The sequence below is a fragment of the Benincasa hispida genome, chromosome 4, assembly GCF_027475165.1.
Source record: "Benincasa hispida cultivar pf3 chromosome 4, pf3_genome.v1.1, whole genome shotgun sequence".
Classification (NCBI taxonomy): Eukaryota; Viridiplantae; Streptophyta; class Magnoliopsida; order Cucurbitales; family Cucurbitaceae; genus Benincasa; species Benincasa hispida.
Window position 1 is genome coordinate 50,916,080 of NC_143481.1, and position 15,717 is coordinate 50,931,796.

The 15,717-nt window shown below is 34.7% G+C and overlaps 1 pseudogene; it reads right to left on the bottom strand.

The window, feature by feature from the left end:
- Positions 1–12,229: 12,229 nt before the first annotated feature.
- Positions 12,230–12,900, bottom strand: LOC150036790 (uncharacterized; annotated as a pseudogene).
- Between the last annotated feature and the right edge of the window lie 2,817 nt (positions 12,901–15,717).

Here is a 15,717-nt window from a genome sequence, read left to right on the forward strand (position 1 = left end):
TTAATTTTAATTTGCACAATCATTAAATGACTACTTATATACTAAACCCAATTTAATGTATACATTTAATTATCATATACATCCCATTAATATGTGTAGAACCTCTCTACTAATTAATTCTTTATGAATCTAATTCATTTGAATTAATTAATTTGAATCTTATTAAAATATTGCTTTCCAATTTAATTATAGATCATATCCATAATTAATTATATATTAATGTCATTAATATATAGTTTCCTCAAATTAATTTGAAAAATTCAAATTATCCCTTTTAAGTATCCTCTAGTGAGCTAACAATGGGACCTGGTGAATTTGTAGATCAGAAGCTCCAATGATATAAGACTAATTGGTTAAACTCATTAACCAAGTTAATCAATATTCATTAAATGTGGGTACACTCCAATAAAGACCCACAACTGTACTTTTCTCACTACAGATATATTTCTGTGTCCACGGATATAGACCAATACCAGCAAGTTAGTCCTTAAATACCAGTGCTCCTCTAATGAACAACTTGTTTATGGTCCAACTAATAAATAGAAACCCCTATTAGGCTTATGAAAGGGTAGGGCTCTTTGTTCAAGTCCTAGAGACACTATTTAAGAGAACACTCATCTACTTACCCTCAAGGAGGGAAATAGTGAATTTCATCTTGTATTATTATGTTCCCGGGTCCCCACTCGGTCTCGTCCCTAAAATGGTAGGCATATTGGGTTGGCGAACTGGCCACCCTCACCTATATAAATCAAAGGACAATCCCTCGTGAACAGATGTTCATAATATACTCACGATTAAGATTAAGTTGGATAGGTCATCTTAATGAAATAGGAACCTAACTAATCAACAGTGTTGCATCTAGTGGTTACTATTTCATGGTCCAATTTTATGCAAACTTATTGCATAGGATACCCCCACTCGCTTGTCACCTACATGAACGTGTTGGATCATTATGTTTGTATCAAATACAAATTGGGTCGTATCCATAATGTTACCGGGATAAGGTATCCAACCTTATCACTATATTATAGACCTTTTAGGTTGTATCTTGAACATTGATCCCCGTATGTCTCCACATACAGTTCAAGATTCATAAGACAACCTTGGATGTTAGTTTATTGGATTGAGGGTTATTAAGACAAAATAGACAACAATACAAACAATAAAATTCATTGATTTAACATCCTTAACTCTTTATTGATGATTGTCAATTAATAATTGTTGGTATCTACGAGTTTTAGGGCATAGAACCCAACAAACTCCCACATGAACTAAAACTCTAGTCAATGGGTTGTACACAATACATAAGGCAGGATAATGCTAAATAAAATAAACTAGGGCATCAATATACCCTTTACGCATCTCCCACATGCCCTAGATTATATAATGTACATGTCTCGTAGACCTAGATTCTCCAGATGACCCTTGAACACTTTAGCCGAGAGAACCTTCGTAAATGGATCAGCAATATTGTGCTCTGAGGCCATTTTTGTAATGATCACATCTCCCGTTTGCACAATCTCCCATATCAGATGATACTTCCTTTCAATTTGCTTTCCTCGTTTGTGTCAGCTTTCATAGTGGAATCTTCAATGCATCCTTGCTTGATACTACGCCATACTACAGCTCCCCCCTTGAGGGTAAACACCAATCCTGACGTGGATTTCCTCAAATCCTTGTCAGTTTAGAAATCAGAGTGGGTGTTGAAGGAACCGCGAGGTCCATTGCGGAAGTAGGATCGTCCCAATTTCATTTTTTACAAAATAAAATTACAGAACATTCAAATTATGCATAAAAAAAACTGCATATAAATAATCTAAGATCAAGCTAACCATAGAAATATAGGCATTAGCTGTTTAAAGCTCTTAAAGGAACTTGACACAAGACTGAATAGAAAAATTTTTTTGTCCATGTTAAGTCACTGTCCCGGTACGATGGAGTCACATTGCCCTTTTGGTTGAAACATAACAATATCCTTGTTCAACACTCTTGTCTACTGCTTTTTATCATCATTAACCTCAAAATCACTTATTTATCAGCTATCCCTTGGATTTCATTGAAAAGCTCTTTTTTTAAAAAAAAAAATGGATTGCATAAATAGTCTTGTGGGATTCGACACTTGGACTACTCCAAGATTTATTACTTCATGGATAGTGTATGCTTAGACTTAGACCATATTTATACTCATTTTATTATTCATGCACATTGGTCGATCAACAAGCCAAAAGGAAAACAATATGTCGGTATAAGGTTTCCTCTCCAAGTACCTAGTAAAGAAGAAGAAGAAGAATTTAAAGGATAATGAAAGGAAAGAAGCTGGTTTCCCACCGAGCATGTCTTTACAACTTTGGGTCTAGAAAGTTTGGCACTTCATCTTTCAAGCCAGCATAGTAAAAGAAAACGAATTGAAGACTTTATAAAACCATTCTAGGTTTGTTTAGGCTTGTGTAGAAAGGTTGTGTGCACATAATTCATGCATAAATAGGTTTGAAAAACCTTTTTAAATTTGATTCATTGATTGATTGTTAGTGGATGACATTATTGATGGAAATCTTGATTATAGTAGTCTATTAAAACTATAGTAACAAGCCCTGTAATTAATTAAACTTATTATTTTTGTCTAATTGTGTGTTTCTACCTTGCTCGAAAATGATAAAAAATTAAGTTAGGGGTGATTTGATAGCCCCTAAAATGTATTATCTTACTCCACGTAATTTAATGTCATTCTATGATTTTACTTGGGCATATCATGAATTTATAGGTCTCGAGCATTAAGAGGATAGAATTAACTATCGTGGCACAAACCAAGCTAAAATGGATCAAAATGGAGATCCAAAGAATTAATCAAGGAAAAGAGTGCAAAGTTATAAAAATATCCTTGAGGGCAAGTCTGATGTAGCGCTGTGACACTAGAAACAAAAGGCACCAAATGAAAGAAGAGACGCAACACTATCCTCTAACGACATAGTGTCATCAGGGAATTGTGTGCATGCGGTGCTAGGGATCAAAGTGCCATAGTGTTGCAGTGCTAGCCCAATTTCTATATGTACCTCTTCTTTCTCTTAGGGTTAAGAAGTCCGATTCCATCAGCCTCCATCCATTCTTGGAACGTGCATTTTTCTCTTTTTCAGCTATTTTTCCTTGTACTTGAATATTAATCTCTTGGATTTCTTCTTGGCACATTATGAGTGGCTGAGACAAGTCCTTCTAGTTTAGGGTTAGGAGGAAAACCCATTTATATTTGATTGTGAGAACTTAATTATGGTGGGGTTTATGCCAGAGGCGGATTTATGAAGGGGCCAAGAGGGCACATATCTCTCCATATGGTGTCGGTTTACATGTATATGTATATATACAATTTTTAATGCTTAAATTTTCAAATTATATATATATATATAAGAGAAATTCTTATAAATAGAAAATTGATAGAGTAAACTAACATGCAACAGAAAAAATAGGAATCAATATGCACTCTAATTACGTTTAATTTGAGTTTAAAACATGCATTGGAACACAATTTCGAAGAGGGTTTTAATAACATAATACCTTTGAAGAAAACTATTTGATTCTAGCTGAATTCCACGATTTGATGCTTCAAATTTTCAGTAGACCACCAAGAGATGCTTCTCTACTAATCTCAAACTTCTTTTTTGTGGTGGAAACACTAAATTGAGAGTAATGAGACTAGGGAATAAGAAGGTTTTGGGAGGAAACTTCAGTTTTTTGGTTTAAGCTTGCATGGCTGAATTCTCAGTCCAAAACTTCAATTTATAAATTCTTTCACCATGCAATCAGATTGTTTGCATAAAAGTCAGCTCCTTCTTCATTAATTTGAATAGAATTTGGAGTGGAATGGTGATTAAGGTGCTAACCCTTGGTGGGTTTCTCCAACTTTTGGAATTTCCTTTAATTTTCAAATTCTATTTGAAAATTCATTTAAAAATAGGTTTTAATTGTTAATAAATAAACTGATATTTTATTAATTTCATAAAATTAATTTAATTAATTAATTTTTAGATAAAATTAATAAATATTAATTAATTAAACAGTTTAATTAGTTTTATTAATTTAATATAAAATATTAAATTAATCAAACACCAATCTTCCTACAATGAATTTTAATTCATGTAATTAATATTTAAATTGTTGGGCTTATGTTCTAAAATTCGTGGTTTGTAAACAATAAAACTTGTTCTGAAAATTCAACAAGTTGTTATTGAATATATGTATTGCTTATTAGAAATCCAATAAACCTAAAAGACTCATGACTATTACATGAGTACTTGAACTTTATGTGGAGACATAAAAGTGGATCATATTCGAGTAAATAGTCAAAATGATCTATAGTATATGAATAAGGTTGGGTGTCTTATTCTAGTAACACTATTGGATGCAGCCTACTATGTAGTTGTTACAAAGAGTTGTAAAATGCTACAAACGAAGTGATCCTAATTCATACATATTATGACATGAGGAGTGGGGGCGTCCTGTGCAAATGGATTTGTATAAGATCGGACCACGAAATCAGTCACTCTTACTTTATAACGTTGTTTACTGTTTAAGACTGACTATTTCAAAGCGATGACCTGGGTAACTTGACCTTAATCCCAAGCTAACTATGAACTCCTATTTATTTGGGATTATCATTAGATTTGCATAGGTGAGGGTTGGCTCAATAGCGCCAGCTCAATAAACCTCCATTTCAGGGTAAGACCAGGTAGATAGCTGGGGACATAGGGTGCAAGAAGGAATTCACTCCTACCTACTTTTAGGTATAGTAGAGAGGTTGTTTCCTTAAGTGCTAACTTCGGGTCTTAAATAAGGGGTTCCACCCTCTCATTGGCTCGAGAGGGACTCGGTTTGTTGATTGGATCAAAGATCAATTGTTCATTAGAGGATCAGTGGGACTTAAGAAGCAAGAGTTAATCTCAGGGGTAAAACAGATATTTGACCCAGCCGTTATTACGAACAACCTGTGAAGCCAACTTACTAATCATGGTTATATCGAGTGGACATAATATATCTACAGTGAGGGGAGTTCAACTATGGGCTTTAGTGGAGTAACCCATTAGTTAACGAATGGGGTTAATTCGGTGTAATGAGTTTAGCCAATTAATCTCAGATCGTTGGAGCCCATGATATATAGGTCCACGAGGTCCCCCTACTAGCTCGTAAATGGATTAGCTTTAGAGTAGCGTGATAAGTTAATTTGAAACGTTTAAATTAGAATTAAATGAATTAGTAATTATATGAGATATAATTACACGTTTAATTTTAAGAATTAAACGGAATATGAAAATTAATATTTAAATATTATTTAAATATATGAAGGTGGATTTGTGTAAAATTAATTTAATATTTGATATTAAATTAATTAGAATTAATTAAATTGTTTAAATAATTATTTATTAATTTTATTAGAAAATTAATTTATGAAATTAATTTTGCAAAATTAATAATATTTACAATTTTAGAAATCAAATTGATTTTTGAAATCATTTTGAAATATTGAAAAAGTTTGAAAAACACAAAAATGGAATTATGGCTTGAAACCCTTTTGTTTTATTATGAGCATGCTTTAGTTACTGCCAAAATTAATGAATTAGAGTGCTTATTGATCCTTGTTGTTTCCGCTGCTTGATGATATACTCTAACATAAATAACATTTTAAATATTAATCGACTCTCCAATTTTGTTAATTATATCGAATATAATTAACCAAACCCTAAACTGAATTTGAACACTTCAAATTCAAAATTCCAATTTCGATTTGAATATTTCAAATTGGCTCAATTCACTAATCCAAGATTTAATTTACAAGCTAGTAGAGGGACCTTATGGACTTATAGATCATGAGCTTCAACGATTTGAAATTAATTGGCTAGACTCTTTAGACCAAATTAACCAAAATTCGTTAACTATCGAGACATACCACTATAGTTCGATAGTTGTACTCTTCTCACTATAGATATATTTATATCCTCTATAACAATAATTTGTAAGTCGGTCCTTCTTAGGTCGTTCGTATTTACAGCTAGGTCAAATTTACCGTTTTACCCCTGTAAATACATCTTGCTCCTTAAGCTCCCACTGAACCTCCATTGAATAATTGGTTTATAGTCCGACTCATAAATCATGAACCTCTTGATGAAGAGAGGGCGGGGCTCATTTGTTCAAGACCAGGATTCAATGCTTAAAAGAACAACCTATCTACTAACCCTAAGTCAAGTAGGAGTGAATTTCATCTTGCAGAGCTATGTCCCAAACTATTTATCCTGTCTTATCCCCAAAACGGGAGGCTTATTGAGCAGTGCTGATGGACTACTCTCACCTATGCAGATTAAAGGATAATCTTGAATAAACAAGAATTCATAGTTAGCTCAAGATTAAGATCGAGTTACCCTAGTGTTGGGATATACAAGCATGCAACGGAAGCAAACAGAATCAATAAGCACTCTAATTACATTTAATTTGAGTTTTAAAAGCATACTTTGATAGAAAATTAGAAGAGGGGTCTCTTAATAACATACCTTCGATGAATTCTCCCAAATCCAAGCTACTCTTCACCTGATTTCAACTCCAATTCTCTAGTCAACCACCAAAAGATATTCTCTACTATTCTCAACCTTGAATTTGAGTGGTGGAAATCCAATTAGAATGAATTTGTGAAGGGTGTATGTGTGTGTTTTTGGTGAAGCTGAATTTCTGCAGCAGTCTTCTAAAAAACTCAGAAATTCCAATGTCCAATCTCTAATTTTAGAGTTTTTATACACAAAGTGCATGCAAGATCTCAAACTCAGCTCAATGCCAACAGCAACTTCATGAAGAAGTGGGGTTTGTGTGTAAATTTGGGAGGAACGCCTCCTACTTGGGTGTAAAATGTGGAAAAAAACTCACTCAAACTAAGTTTTCATTTCTCAATTTTCAAATTTTAATCAATTCTAAAATTAACTAAATTTTGATTTAATTAATTCATAATTAATTCAACCAAAATTCAATTTCTTAAATGGAACTAAAGTTGAAAATTAATTTGATATTTAATTAATTAAATAATTTAATATCAAATATTAAACTAATCACACACCCAATTTTTATCATGAATCTTATTCATATAATTAATATTTAAATTATTTAAATATTATAAACTCTCCAATTTCATTTAATTTCAATAAATTAAATGTTAATTATATCAAATATAATTATATAAACCCTAATTTTGAATTTGAACTTTTCAAATTGAAATTCAATTTGAATAATTCAATTTGATATCATTCCAAATTCACTGAATTTAATAATTCAAGGTGTTCATGTTTCACGAGCTAGTAGAGGGACCTTAGAGACCTACAGATCATGAGCTCCAACGATTTAAGATTAATTGGCTAAAACTCTTTAGACCAAATTAACTAGTATTTGTTAACTATTAAGTCATACCACTATAGCTCGATAGCTGCACTCTTCTCACTATAGATATATTTGTGTCCACTTTCTTTAACCATAATCAATAAGTCGGCCCTTCACAGATTGTTTGTAATAATGACTGGGTCAATATGCTATTTTACCTTCGATATTATATCTTGCTCCTTAAGTTCCACTAATCATTTAATGAACAATTAGTTTGTGATCCAATCACTAAACCGGATCCCTCTTGGGCTAATGAGGGGGTGGAGCCCCTTGTTCAAGACCTGGATTCAGTATTTAAGAGAACAACCTTTTTTCTATCCCTAAATTGGGTAGGTGTGAATTCCTTATTGCACTCCATGTCCCCAGCTATCTATCATGTCTTACCCCTGAAATCGGAGGCTTATTGAGCCGGCGCTATTGAGTTAACCTTCACCTATGCAAATCTAAGAATAATCCCGAATAAACAGAAGTTCATAGTTACCTTAGGATTAAGATCGAGTTACCTAGGTCATCTAAGGAAAATAGTTAGTCTTAAACAGTAAACAACGTTATAAAGTAAGAGTGACTTATTTCTTGGTCCGATTTTATGCAAACTCATTGCATAGGACGCTCCCACTTCTCATGTCAATACATGAATGAATCAGGATCACTTCATTTGTAGCATCGTTACAACAACTTGTAACAAGTACAGAATGGGCCACATCTGATAGTGTTACCAGAATAAGGTACCCATCCTTATTTGTATACTATAGATTATTTTGACTATTTACTTGGACCTGATCCACTTTTATGTCTTCTCATAAAGTTCAATACATGAATGAATCAGGATCACTTCATTTGTAGCATCGTTACAACAACTTGTAACAAGTACAGAATGGGCCACATCTGATAGTGTTACCAGAATAAGGTACCCATCCTTATTTGTATACTATAGATTATTTTGACTATTTACTTGGACCTGATCCACTTTTATGTCTTCGCATAAAGTTCAAGTATTCATATAATAGCCATCAATCTTAGTTTATTGGATTTAGACTTTATAAGTGCAATTTATAAATTCAATAACAACTTTATTGAAGTAATGTCGAATAACATCTTTATTGATAATAGAATATGTTTAACCTTATAAACAGTGAGTTTTAGGACATACATGTCTCCAAATGAATGATTTTAGGATCACATCATCTGTATCAGTATACAAGATGGGTCGCATTCAATAGTGTCACCAAGATGAGGTACCCAATCTCGTCCATATACTTATAGACCATTTTGGCTATATACTAAAACTTGATTCTCTTTTATGTCGCCACATAAAGTTAAAATATTCATATTGTAGCCATGGTTTCGTTTATTGGATTTTTATAATAGAATTCAATATCAATAATAATTTATTGAATAAAATACTCAATAATAGTTTTATCGATAAATATAATATGTTTAATAATATTTACGAACTATGAGTTTAGGAAATTCCCAGTAATCTTCCACTTGGACCAAAATTCTAATGAGATACTATATATACATATATATATATATATATATATTATTTACAATGTTGAGAAAAATAAGAGAAAATACAATAAACTAGGGCATCCAAATATCCTTGATATTCTCCTACTTGCCCTAGATTATGATGCTTGTAGTCCTAGTCCGACCAGATGGCCCTCGAACACTTTAGCTAAGAGGGCCTTTGTAAAAGGATCGACAAGGTTGTCTTCTGAGGCTATCTTCGTAACTATCACGTCTCCTCGGTGTACGATCTTTCTGATGAGATGGTACTTTCTTTCGATATGTTTTCCACGTTTGTGACTTGTTGGTTCCTTGGAATTGGCAACTGCACCGTTGTTATCGCAATATAGAGCGATGGGCAGATGCATATTTGGAACCACTTCGAAATCTGTGAGGAACTTGCGTAGCCACACTTCTTCTTTAGTTGCTTCGCATGTAGCTACATATTTTGTTTCCATTGTGGAGTCATACAACTCTGTTTGATGCTTCTCCACACTATAGCCCCCCCGTTAAGAGTGAAAACTGATCCTGAAGTAGATTTCCTAGAATCTACATTAGTATGAAAATTAGAATCGGTGTATCCTGTAAGGATCAAATCCTTAGGCTCATACACAAGCATATAGTTCCTCGTTCTCTGGAGATACTTGAGGATGTTTTTTACAGTAGTCCAATGATTGTGTCCAGGGTTAGATTGGTACTGCAAAGCACATGTCAAGACATGTACACAACATAACGTACATCAGACTCCCAACTACTGAAGCATATGGAATTCTTTTCATCTCCTCAACTTCTTGAGGTGTCTTAGGACACTGTTCCTCTGACAAATGAATTCCATGTCTAAAAGGTTACATACCCTTTTTGGAATTTTGTATATTATACCTTGACAACATCTTATCAACATAAGATGCTTGAGATAGTGCTAGGGATTTGTTCTTGCGATTCCAAAAAATTTTGATTCCAAGAATGTATTGAGCATCTCCCGAATCTTTCATTTAGAATTGTGATGTTAATCATCTCTTTACGTCAGCAAGGAAACTTGTCTCATTCCCAATGAGCAAGATATCATCAACGTAAAGGACCAAGAAAGCTACAATTTTGTTGACTAAGATTCATCAACATTATGTTCAAAGCCATAAAACTTGATATATTCTATGATCTAGAAGCTTGTTTTAACCCATAAATGGATCTTTTTAGCTTACGTACACTTTGTTCTTGACCCTGTTCAATGAACCCTTCTAGTTGAGACATGAAAATACTTTCATCAAGATGGCCGTTTAAGAAAGTTGTCTTGACATCCATTTGCCATATTTCATAGTCGTAATATGTAGCAATAGATAAAAGTATTCTAATAGATTTTATCATGGCAACAGGAGAAAAGGTTTCTTCATTGTCCACCCCCTCCCTTTGAGTAAAACCTTTTGCCATGAGTCTAGCTTTATAGGTTTGCATCTTGCCAATTTGGTCTCGCTTTCTGTTGTAGATACATTTACAACCTATAGGTTTAACCCTTTGTGGTTGGTCTACAAGTTCCCAGACAGAATTAAAGTACATTGACACCATTTCTATGTCATGGCTTTTGTCCATTGTTCCCTATCAACATCTTCCATTGCCTTTTTAAAGGTCAATGGATCCTTTAGGCCATCATCAGGTATGATGTCCTGAGTTTCTGTTAAACCCATGTAGCGTTCAGGCTGATGAACAACCCTCCCACTACGTCAAGACATTCTCAACTCTTAAAAAGGATGTGATGGGGCAACAATTGTTGTTGATGGACCAGCTTGATCAACAACTTTTATTGATTTGTCTGTAGTATCTTTGGTCATTTCATTCAATATTAATTTATTGCGAGGTTGATGATTTCTAATATGATCTTCTTCCAAGATTGTAGCATTTGTCGATACAAATACTTTATCTTCTTGGGGATCATAGAACAATCCACCATTTGTTTCCTTAGGGTATACTACGGATAGGCATAATTTTGAACGTCGTTCCAATTTCTTACGTCATTTCCATAACTCATACAATGTTTCTTAAACACTTTTTTGGAACCATGTTCAGAATAAGCAGTCTGAACTGCATATTCCCAAAAGGATTGAGGTAATAGAACATAACTCATCATTGAATGAAGCATGTCTAACAAGGTTCAATTTCTCCTTTCTGCAGCACCATTTTGCTATGGTGTTCCAGGTGTTATAAGTTGGGATTGATTCCATGATCTACTAAATAGTTCTGGAATTGTAAATCCATATACTCACCACCTCGATCTGATCGAAGTGTTTTAATTCTTTTACCTAATAAGTTTTCAACTTCCGTCTTAAATTCTCTGAACTTTTCGAGAGTTTCAGACTTGTAACTCATTAAGTAAATATAGCCATATCTTGAATAATCGCCAACAAAATTGACAAGATATTCATATCCACCTCGAGCTTTTACATTCATTGGACCACAAAGGTTTAAATGTATAAGTTCTAAGGGTTCTTTGGCATGAAGACCTTTTCCAGAAAAAGATCTTGTCATCATTTTTTCTTCAAGACATGATTCACACGGAGGTAAAGAACCGTTTTCTAACTGATTTAGATGACCGTTTTTTAACTAATCTCTCAATCCTATTGATATTTATGTGACCAAGTTTGAGATGCCAAAGATAGGCGTTAGGAGAAAATTTTCATCTTTTATTTTAAGTTTCTGTCGTTTTAAACGTCTCTATATTTAAAATGGCTTTTGTTTCAGTTGGTTTTAATACATACAAGTTATTTTCAAGTCTAGCATAACAAATATGAATACCTCTTGAAAAAACGAATACTTCATTAATTTCAAAAGATACTCTATACATATTTTCTAATAGACAAGATACAGAGATCAAGTTTCTTTTCATTTTGGGTATATAATATACATTCTTTAACAAAATAAAAGATTCTCCAAAATATAACTTGATGTCTTCCACTACTTCAACTGAAATGACTTCTTCTGTTCCCACCTTGAAAGTCATTTCATGTTCTAAGAGTTGAATCCAAGAACTAGTTTCCTGTAGAAAAGTGCAAACATGGTTGCCGACGCCTGAATCTAATATCTAGGTTAAGTGAAAATTTTCCACTAAACATGTTTCAACTACAAGTAAATTTGATTTACCTTGTTTATCCTTTTCAGCTTTTTTTACAACAAAATATTTCGGGCAGTTTCGCTTCTAATGCCCGTCTTGTCCACAATGGAAACACTTTCTTTTAGGGCCTTTGTTTTAGCAGTAGGTTTCTTCTTCCCTTTCCCCTTTTTCTTCATCTAGATACTTTTATCTTTAGAAGATGAAAGGAAAAACTTCTTTTTATCTAAAGGCTTCGTTCTCGAAGACGATTGCTTCAGAAATTTTTCTGATGTGAAACAGCATTTGCTTCACTTCTTTTAATTTCATCATCGATTGGTACGTCTGGAGTTCATTTAATAAAGTAGTCATATTGTAAACAATTTTCTTCATTACGTCATTAGTTCGAAAGGTCAAGAAGCTTTTCGGAAGAGACTCCAAGATCATACTAACTTGACTAGTTCCATCCATGGTAGCCCCATGAGCTTCTACGATGTTAAAGTGAACCATCATGTCTAGGACATGCTCCATGACATTGGTTCCATATTTCATACGTAAGTTATAAACATATTTTATAGCCTCATGATGCATAGAAGATGATGGTTGTCTAAACATTTCTTGCAATGACGCCATAATTTACGTGCAGTGGGCATGACTTCATGTTTCTTGTTGAGCACATCAGATATGCTCACCAAGATATAGGCTCTTACCTTCTCATTAGCCCTCACCCATCTATCATAAACTTCCCAAACATTTCGGTTAGTATTTGAACTGGGAAGAGAATGGCATTCCTCTGTTAAAACAAACATCAGATCATCAACTATTAGTATTGTATTTATATTCGATTTCCAATTAGAGTAACCTTTTCCGTTGAATTTGTCAGAAGCAAGAAGTTGTATAATCGAGTTTGACATTGCTGAAAAATAAACAAATTCCTTTAAACTTTATGCATTTAAACCCAATTTTAGTAAAAAGTAATAAAGTACCCATATTTCTTTATTTATTTGCAACCATACTTTAGTGAGTTAGAATAGATGCTACCGAGGTGCAGCCAAAAATTCTATCACTGAAGCAAAAACAATCTTGACCAAATACTATATCCAGAATAGCTCTTATTCGTATAGTTATTTGGTTATCATTTTTGGTCAAGAAGGTTACCATTTTTTGTCAAGAACTTTACTAACATTTAGTAACTCTTGTAAGTGTGATTCGCCATTTCAAATCTTATCGAATGGTATGAACATGCCCCTAAATTAGAAGACAATGTTCAAGACGGAACTATAAGACCCTATTCATTTATGAAGCTTGTTTTATTCTAAATCCTATGTTACAATCCTCCAAAGGGATCGCCGCGGTTAACGATTAGCTAGTGCCGCCTAAAAATGACAGCAGGTGTAACATAGGAATCTCACGGTTCAATTAATGGAGGAGACCGTAGGATATGTTGACACATTTACTTCACCCACTTACTATGAACTACTTTCTCCATTTACCTTGTTATTGGCCCATGCAAATACTTTCCGAATAGAGCAGTCATAGTAAAAGTGACATGAAGTCGAGCATGGATCTCACGGTGTGAACTCTTGGGGCCGTGAGAGCTAAAAATGATATATCGAATATATTGTTAATCTCCCACTGAAGTGTTCTAAATGTTTGGGTATTCTTTTACTTAGATATGACTAATACTAAACAACCTAAGTCTATATGTTTTTATCCAAGTACAACGTTTATATTTGGATTTTATCCTACAATGTCTAGATGTTAAACTGTCATACCCCACCCCGAGCCCACCTCCTGAGCCCGAGGGGAGGCGCGATTGACCGCAGATACCACCCTTTTGTGATACCTACTGCCCATTTGACACTCTTTACACTTATGAAACTTTAAGCCAAGGATAAAAACAACAACCGTTTGACTAAACTCATTTTATTACAAATAGTACAATGTTTATACAACTCCCAGACTTAATTACAAAGTTTACAACAACTCTGAAAACCGGAAGTGTGACTGTGGCTGTGGATGACCTTGACCTTAGCAGCACCCTGGAACTCCTCACCTTTCGCTACCTGGGAAGAAAAACATGAAAAAAAGAATGAGCTTCAAGAAGCTGAGTGAGTGGTAAACAATTTCTAGGGTCTATTTGAATTCATAATAATACAAGCATATCACAACTACGAGGTTACTACTCAAACCTCAGTCTCGAATGAGCCTGTTCTCAACTCTATCTACACGCACGGTAGATAGTTAAACTGATACTAATCATAATGAGACTATTCTTAACTCTACCTACACACACGATAGATAGTTAAATTGATACTAGTCATAAACGCTTACTCTCTTGCATTTCCTATGTGCACATAGATCCCCGCTTATGGGCTCAGAAGCTAGACCTGCCGACCCTCTGACTATCCCATACGAGGTTTTTCTCAGAGGTTAAGGAACTAGACTTCTCGGTCCCCTGATCATCCCGTGAGGTTCTTCTCTTGGGCTTAAGAACTAGGTCTATTGACCCTCCAAACATCCCATTCACATATTCTCAATCACATTCTAATTACTCATTCACAACATAAGCATATGCATATACTCTAAAAGATATGCTTAAGACTGAAAGGAAATACCACTCACCTTGGTCGTTAGGAACCTTCCTCTCTAGAAGTTCCTTGATTTCCTCGAGCTCACTTTTGAACCCTAAATTCCAGATTCAACTACAAGCTTAGATTACTCATAGTTCCAGACCTTATTTTGAGACACTTCCTTCTACAAACATGTTCTAAAATGTCTCAGGAAGCTTAACTTAAAATTGTAGCTCAATGGTTTGGCTGGAATCTTCAAAACATCAAGACTGGCCCAACTTACCCAGAGCTCGACCCTTCTGTATTTTCTTCACTCTCCAGTCTGATTCCTTGGAGCTTTTCCTTCAGCAACCCTGCCTTGAAAACTATACTCTCAAAGCTTTCAAGTGGCTATGGAATCACTCAAAACGCACGAGTATTCTAGGAGAGCTCCTCGTCCCAAATTGATGCTACTTTAGGACCTCACTGTCCGACAACATCTCCTCCTTTTGGAACCACTTGATCAATGCTGGTTTTGCTACCAACACATGCCCCTCATGATCAACACATAGCTTTCTCCGAATCTGCCCTCAAACACTCTTCCTAATATGCTTTGAAGAGGATTTGTGTTATGAACTAAAGAGACATTTTGTGGTGGTATTTATAGGCCTTAGGTACCGATCCTTCTCATTTCCCAAGGCTTCTAATGCATGACATCTCCTACTTTAGGACTTTTGAAGTGTCTGCACCATGCTTTACCACCACCTACTTCCATCCCACTCACCTACTTGCATGAAGTTTGAGTTGTCTTCCTCATGCATAAGTCTTTCTTGCATGAAACTCTATTTGTCCACCTCCTACTAACTCAAGCTCAACCTCTTCTCGGTTTAGTCACTTGTCTGGGTGAATCCATCTGCCTTGTGTACCTCAAGCCCCATCAACGCATAAACACTTGGCCTATCGTCTTGTTCATCGTGTAGCACTTGCACTCATCGCATAGCTTATCGCCTAGTAATCTCTCGATGTTGCTTATCATCCAGCCTTCTCACTGTCGCTCATCATCCAGCCCTTTCACTGTTGCTCATTGTCTAGCGTCTGCGCCCATTGCATAGCTCTTACGCCTCATCGCATAGCTCCATCGTCTAGTGATCTCTCGCTATCACTTATCACCTAACGATC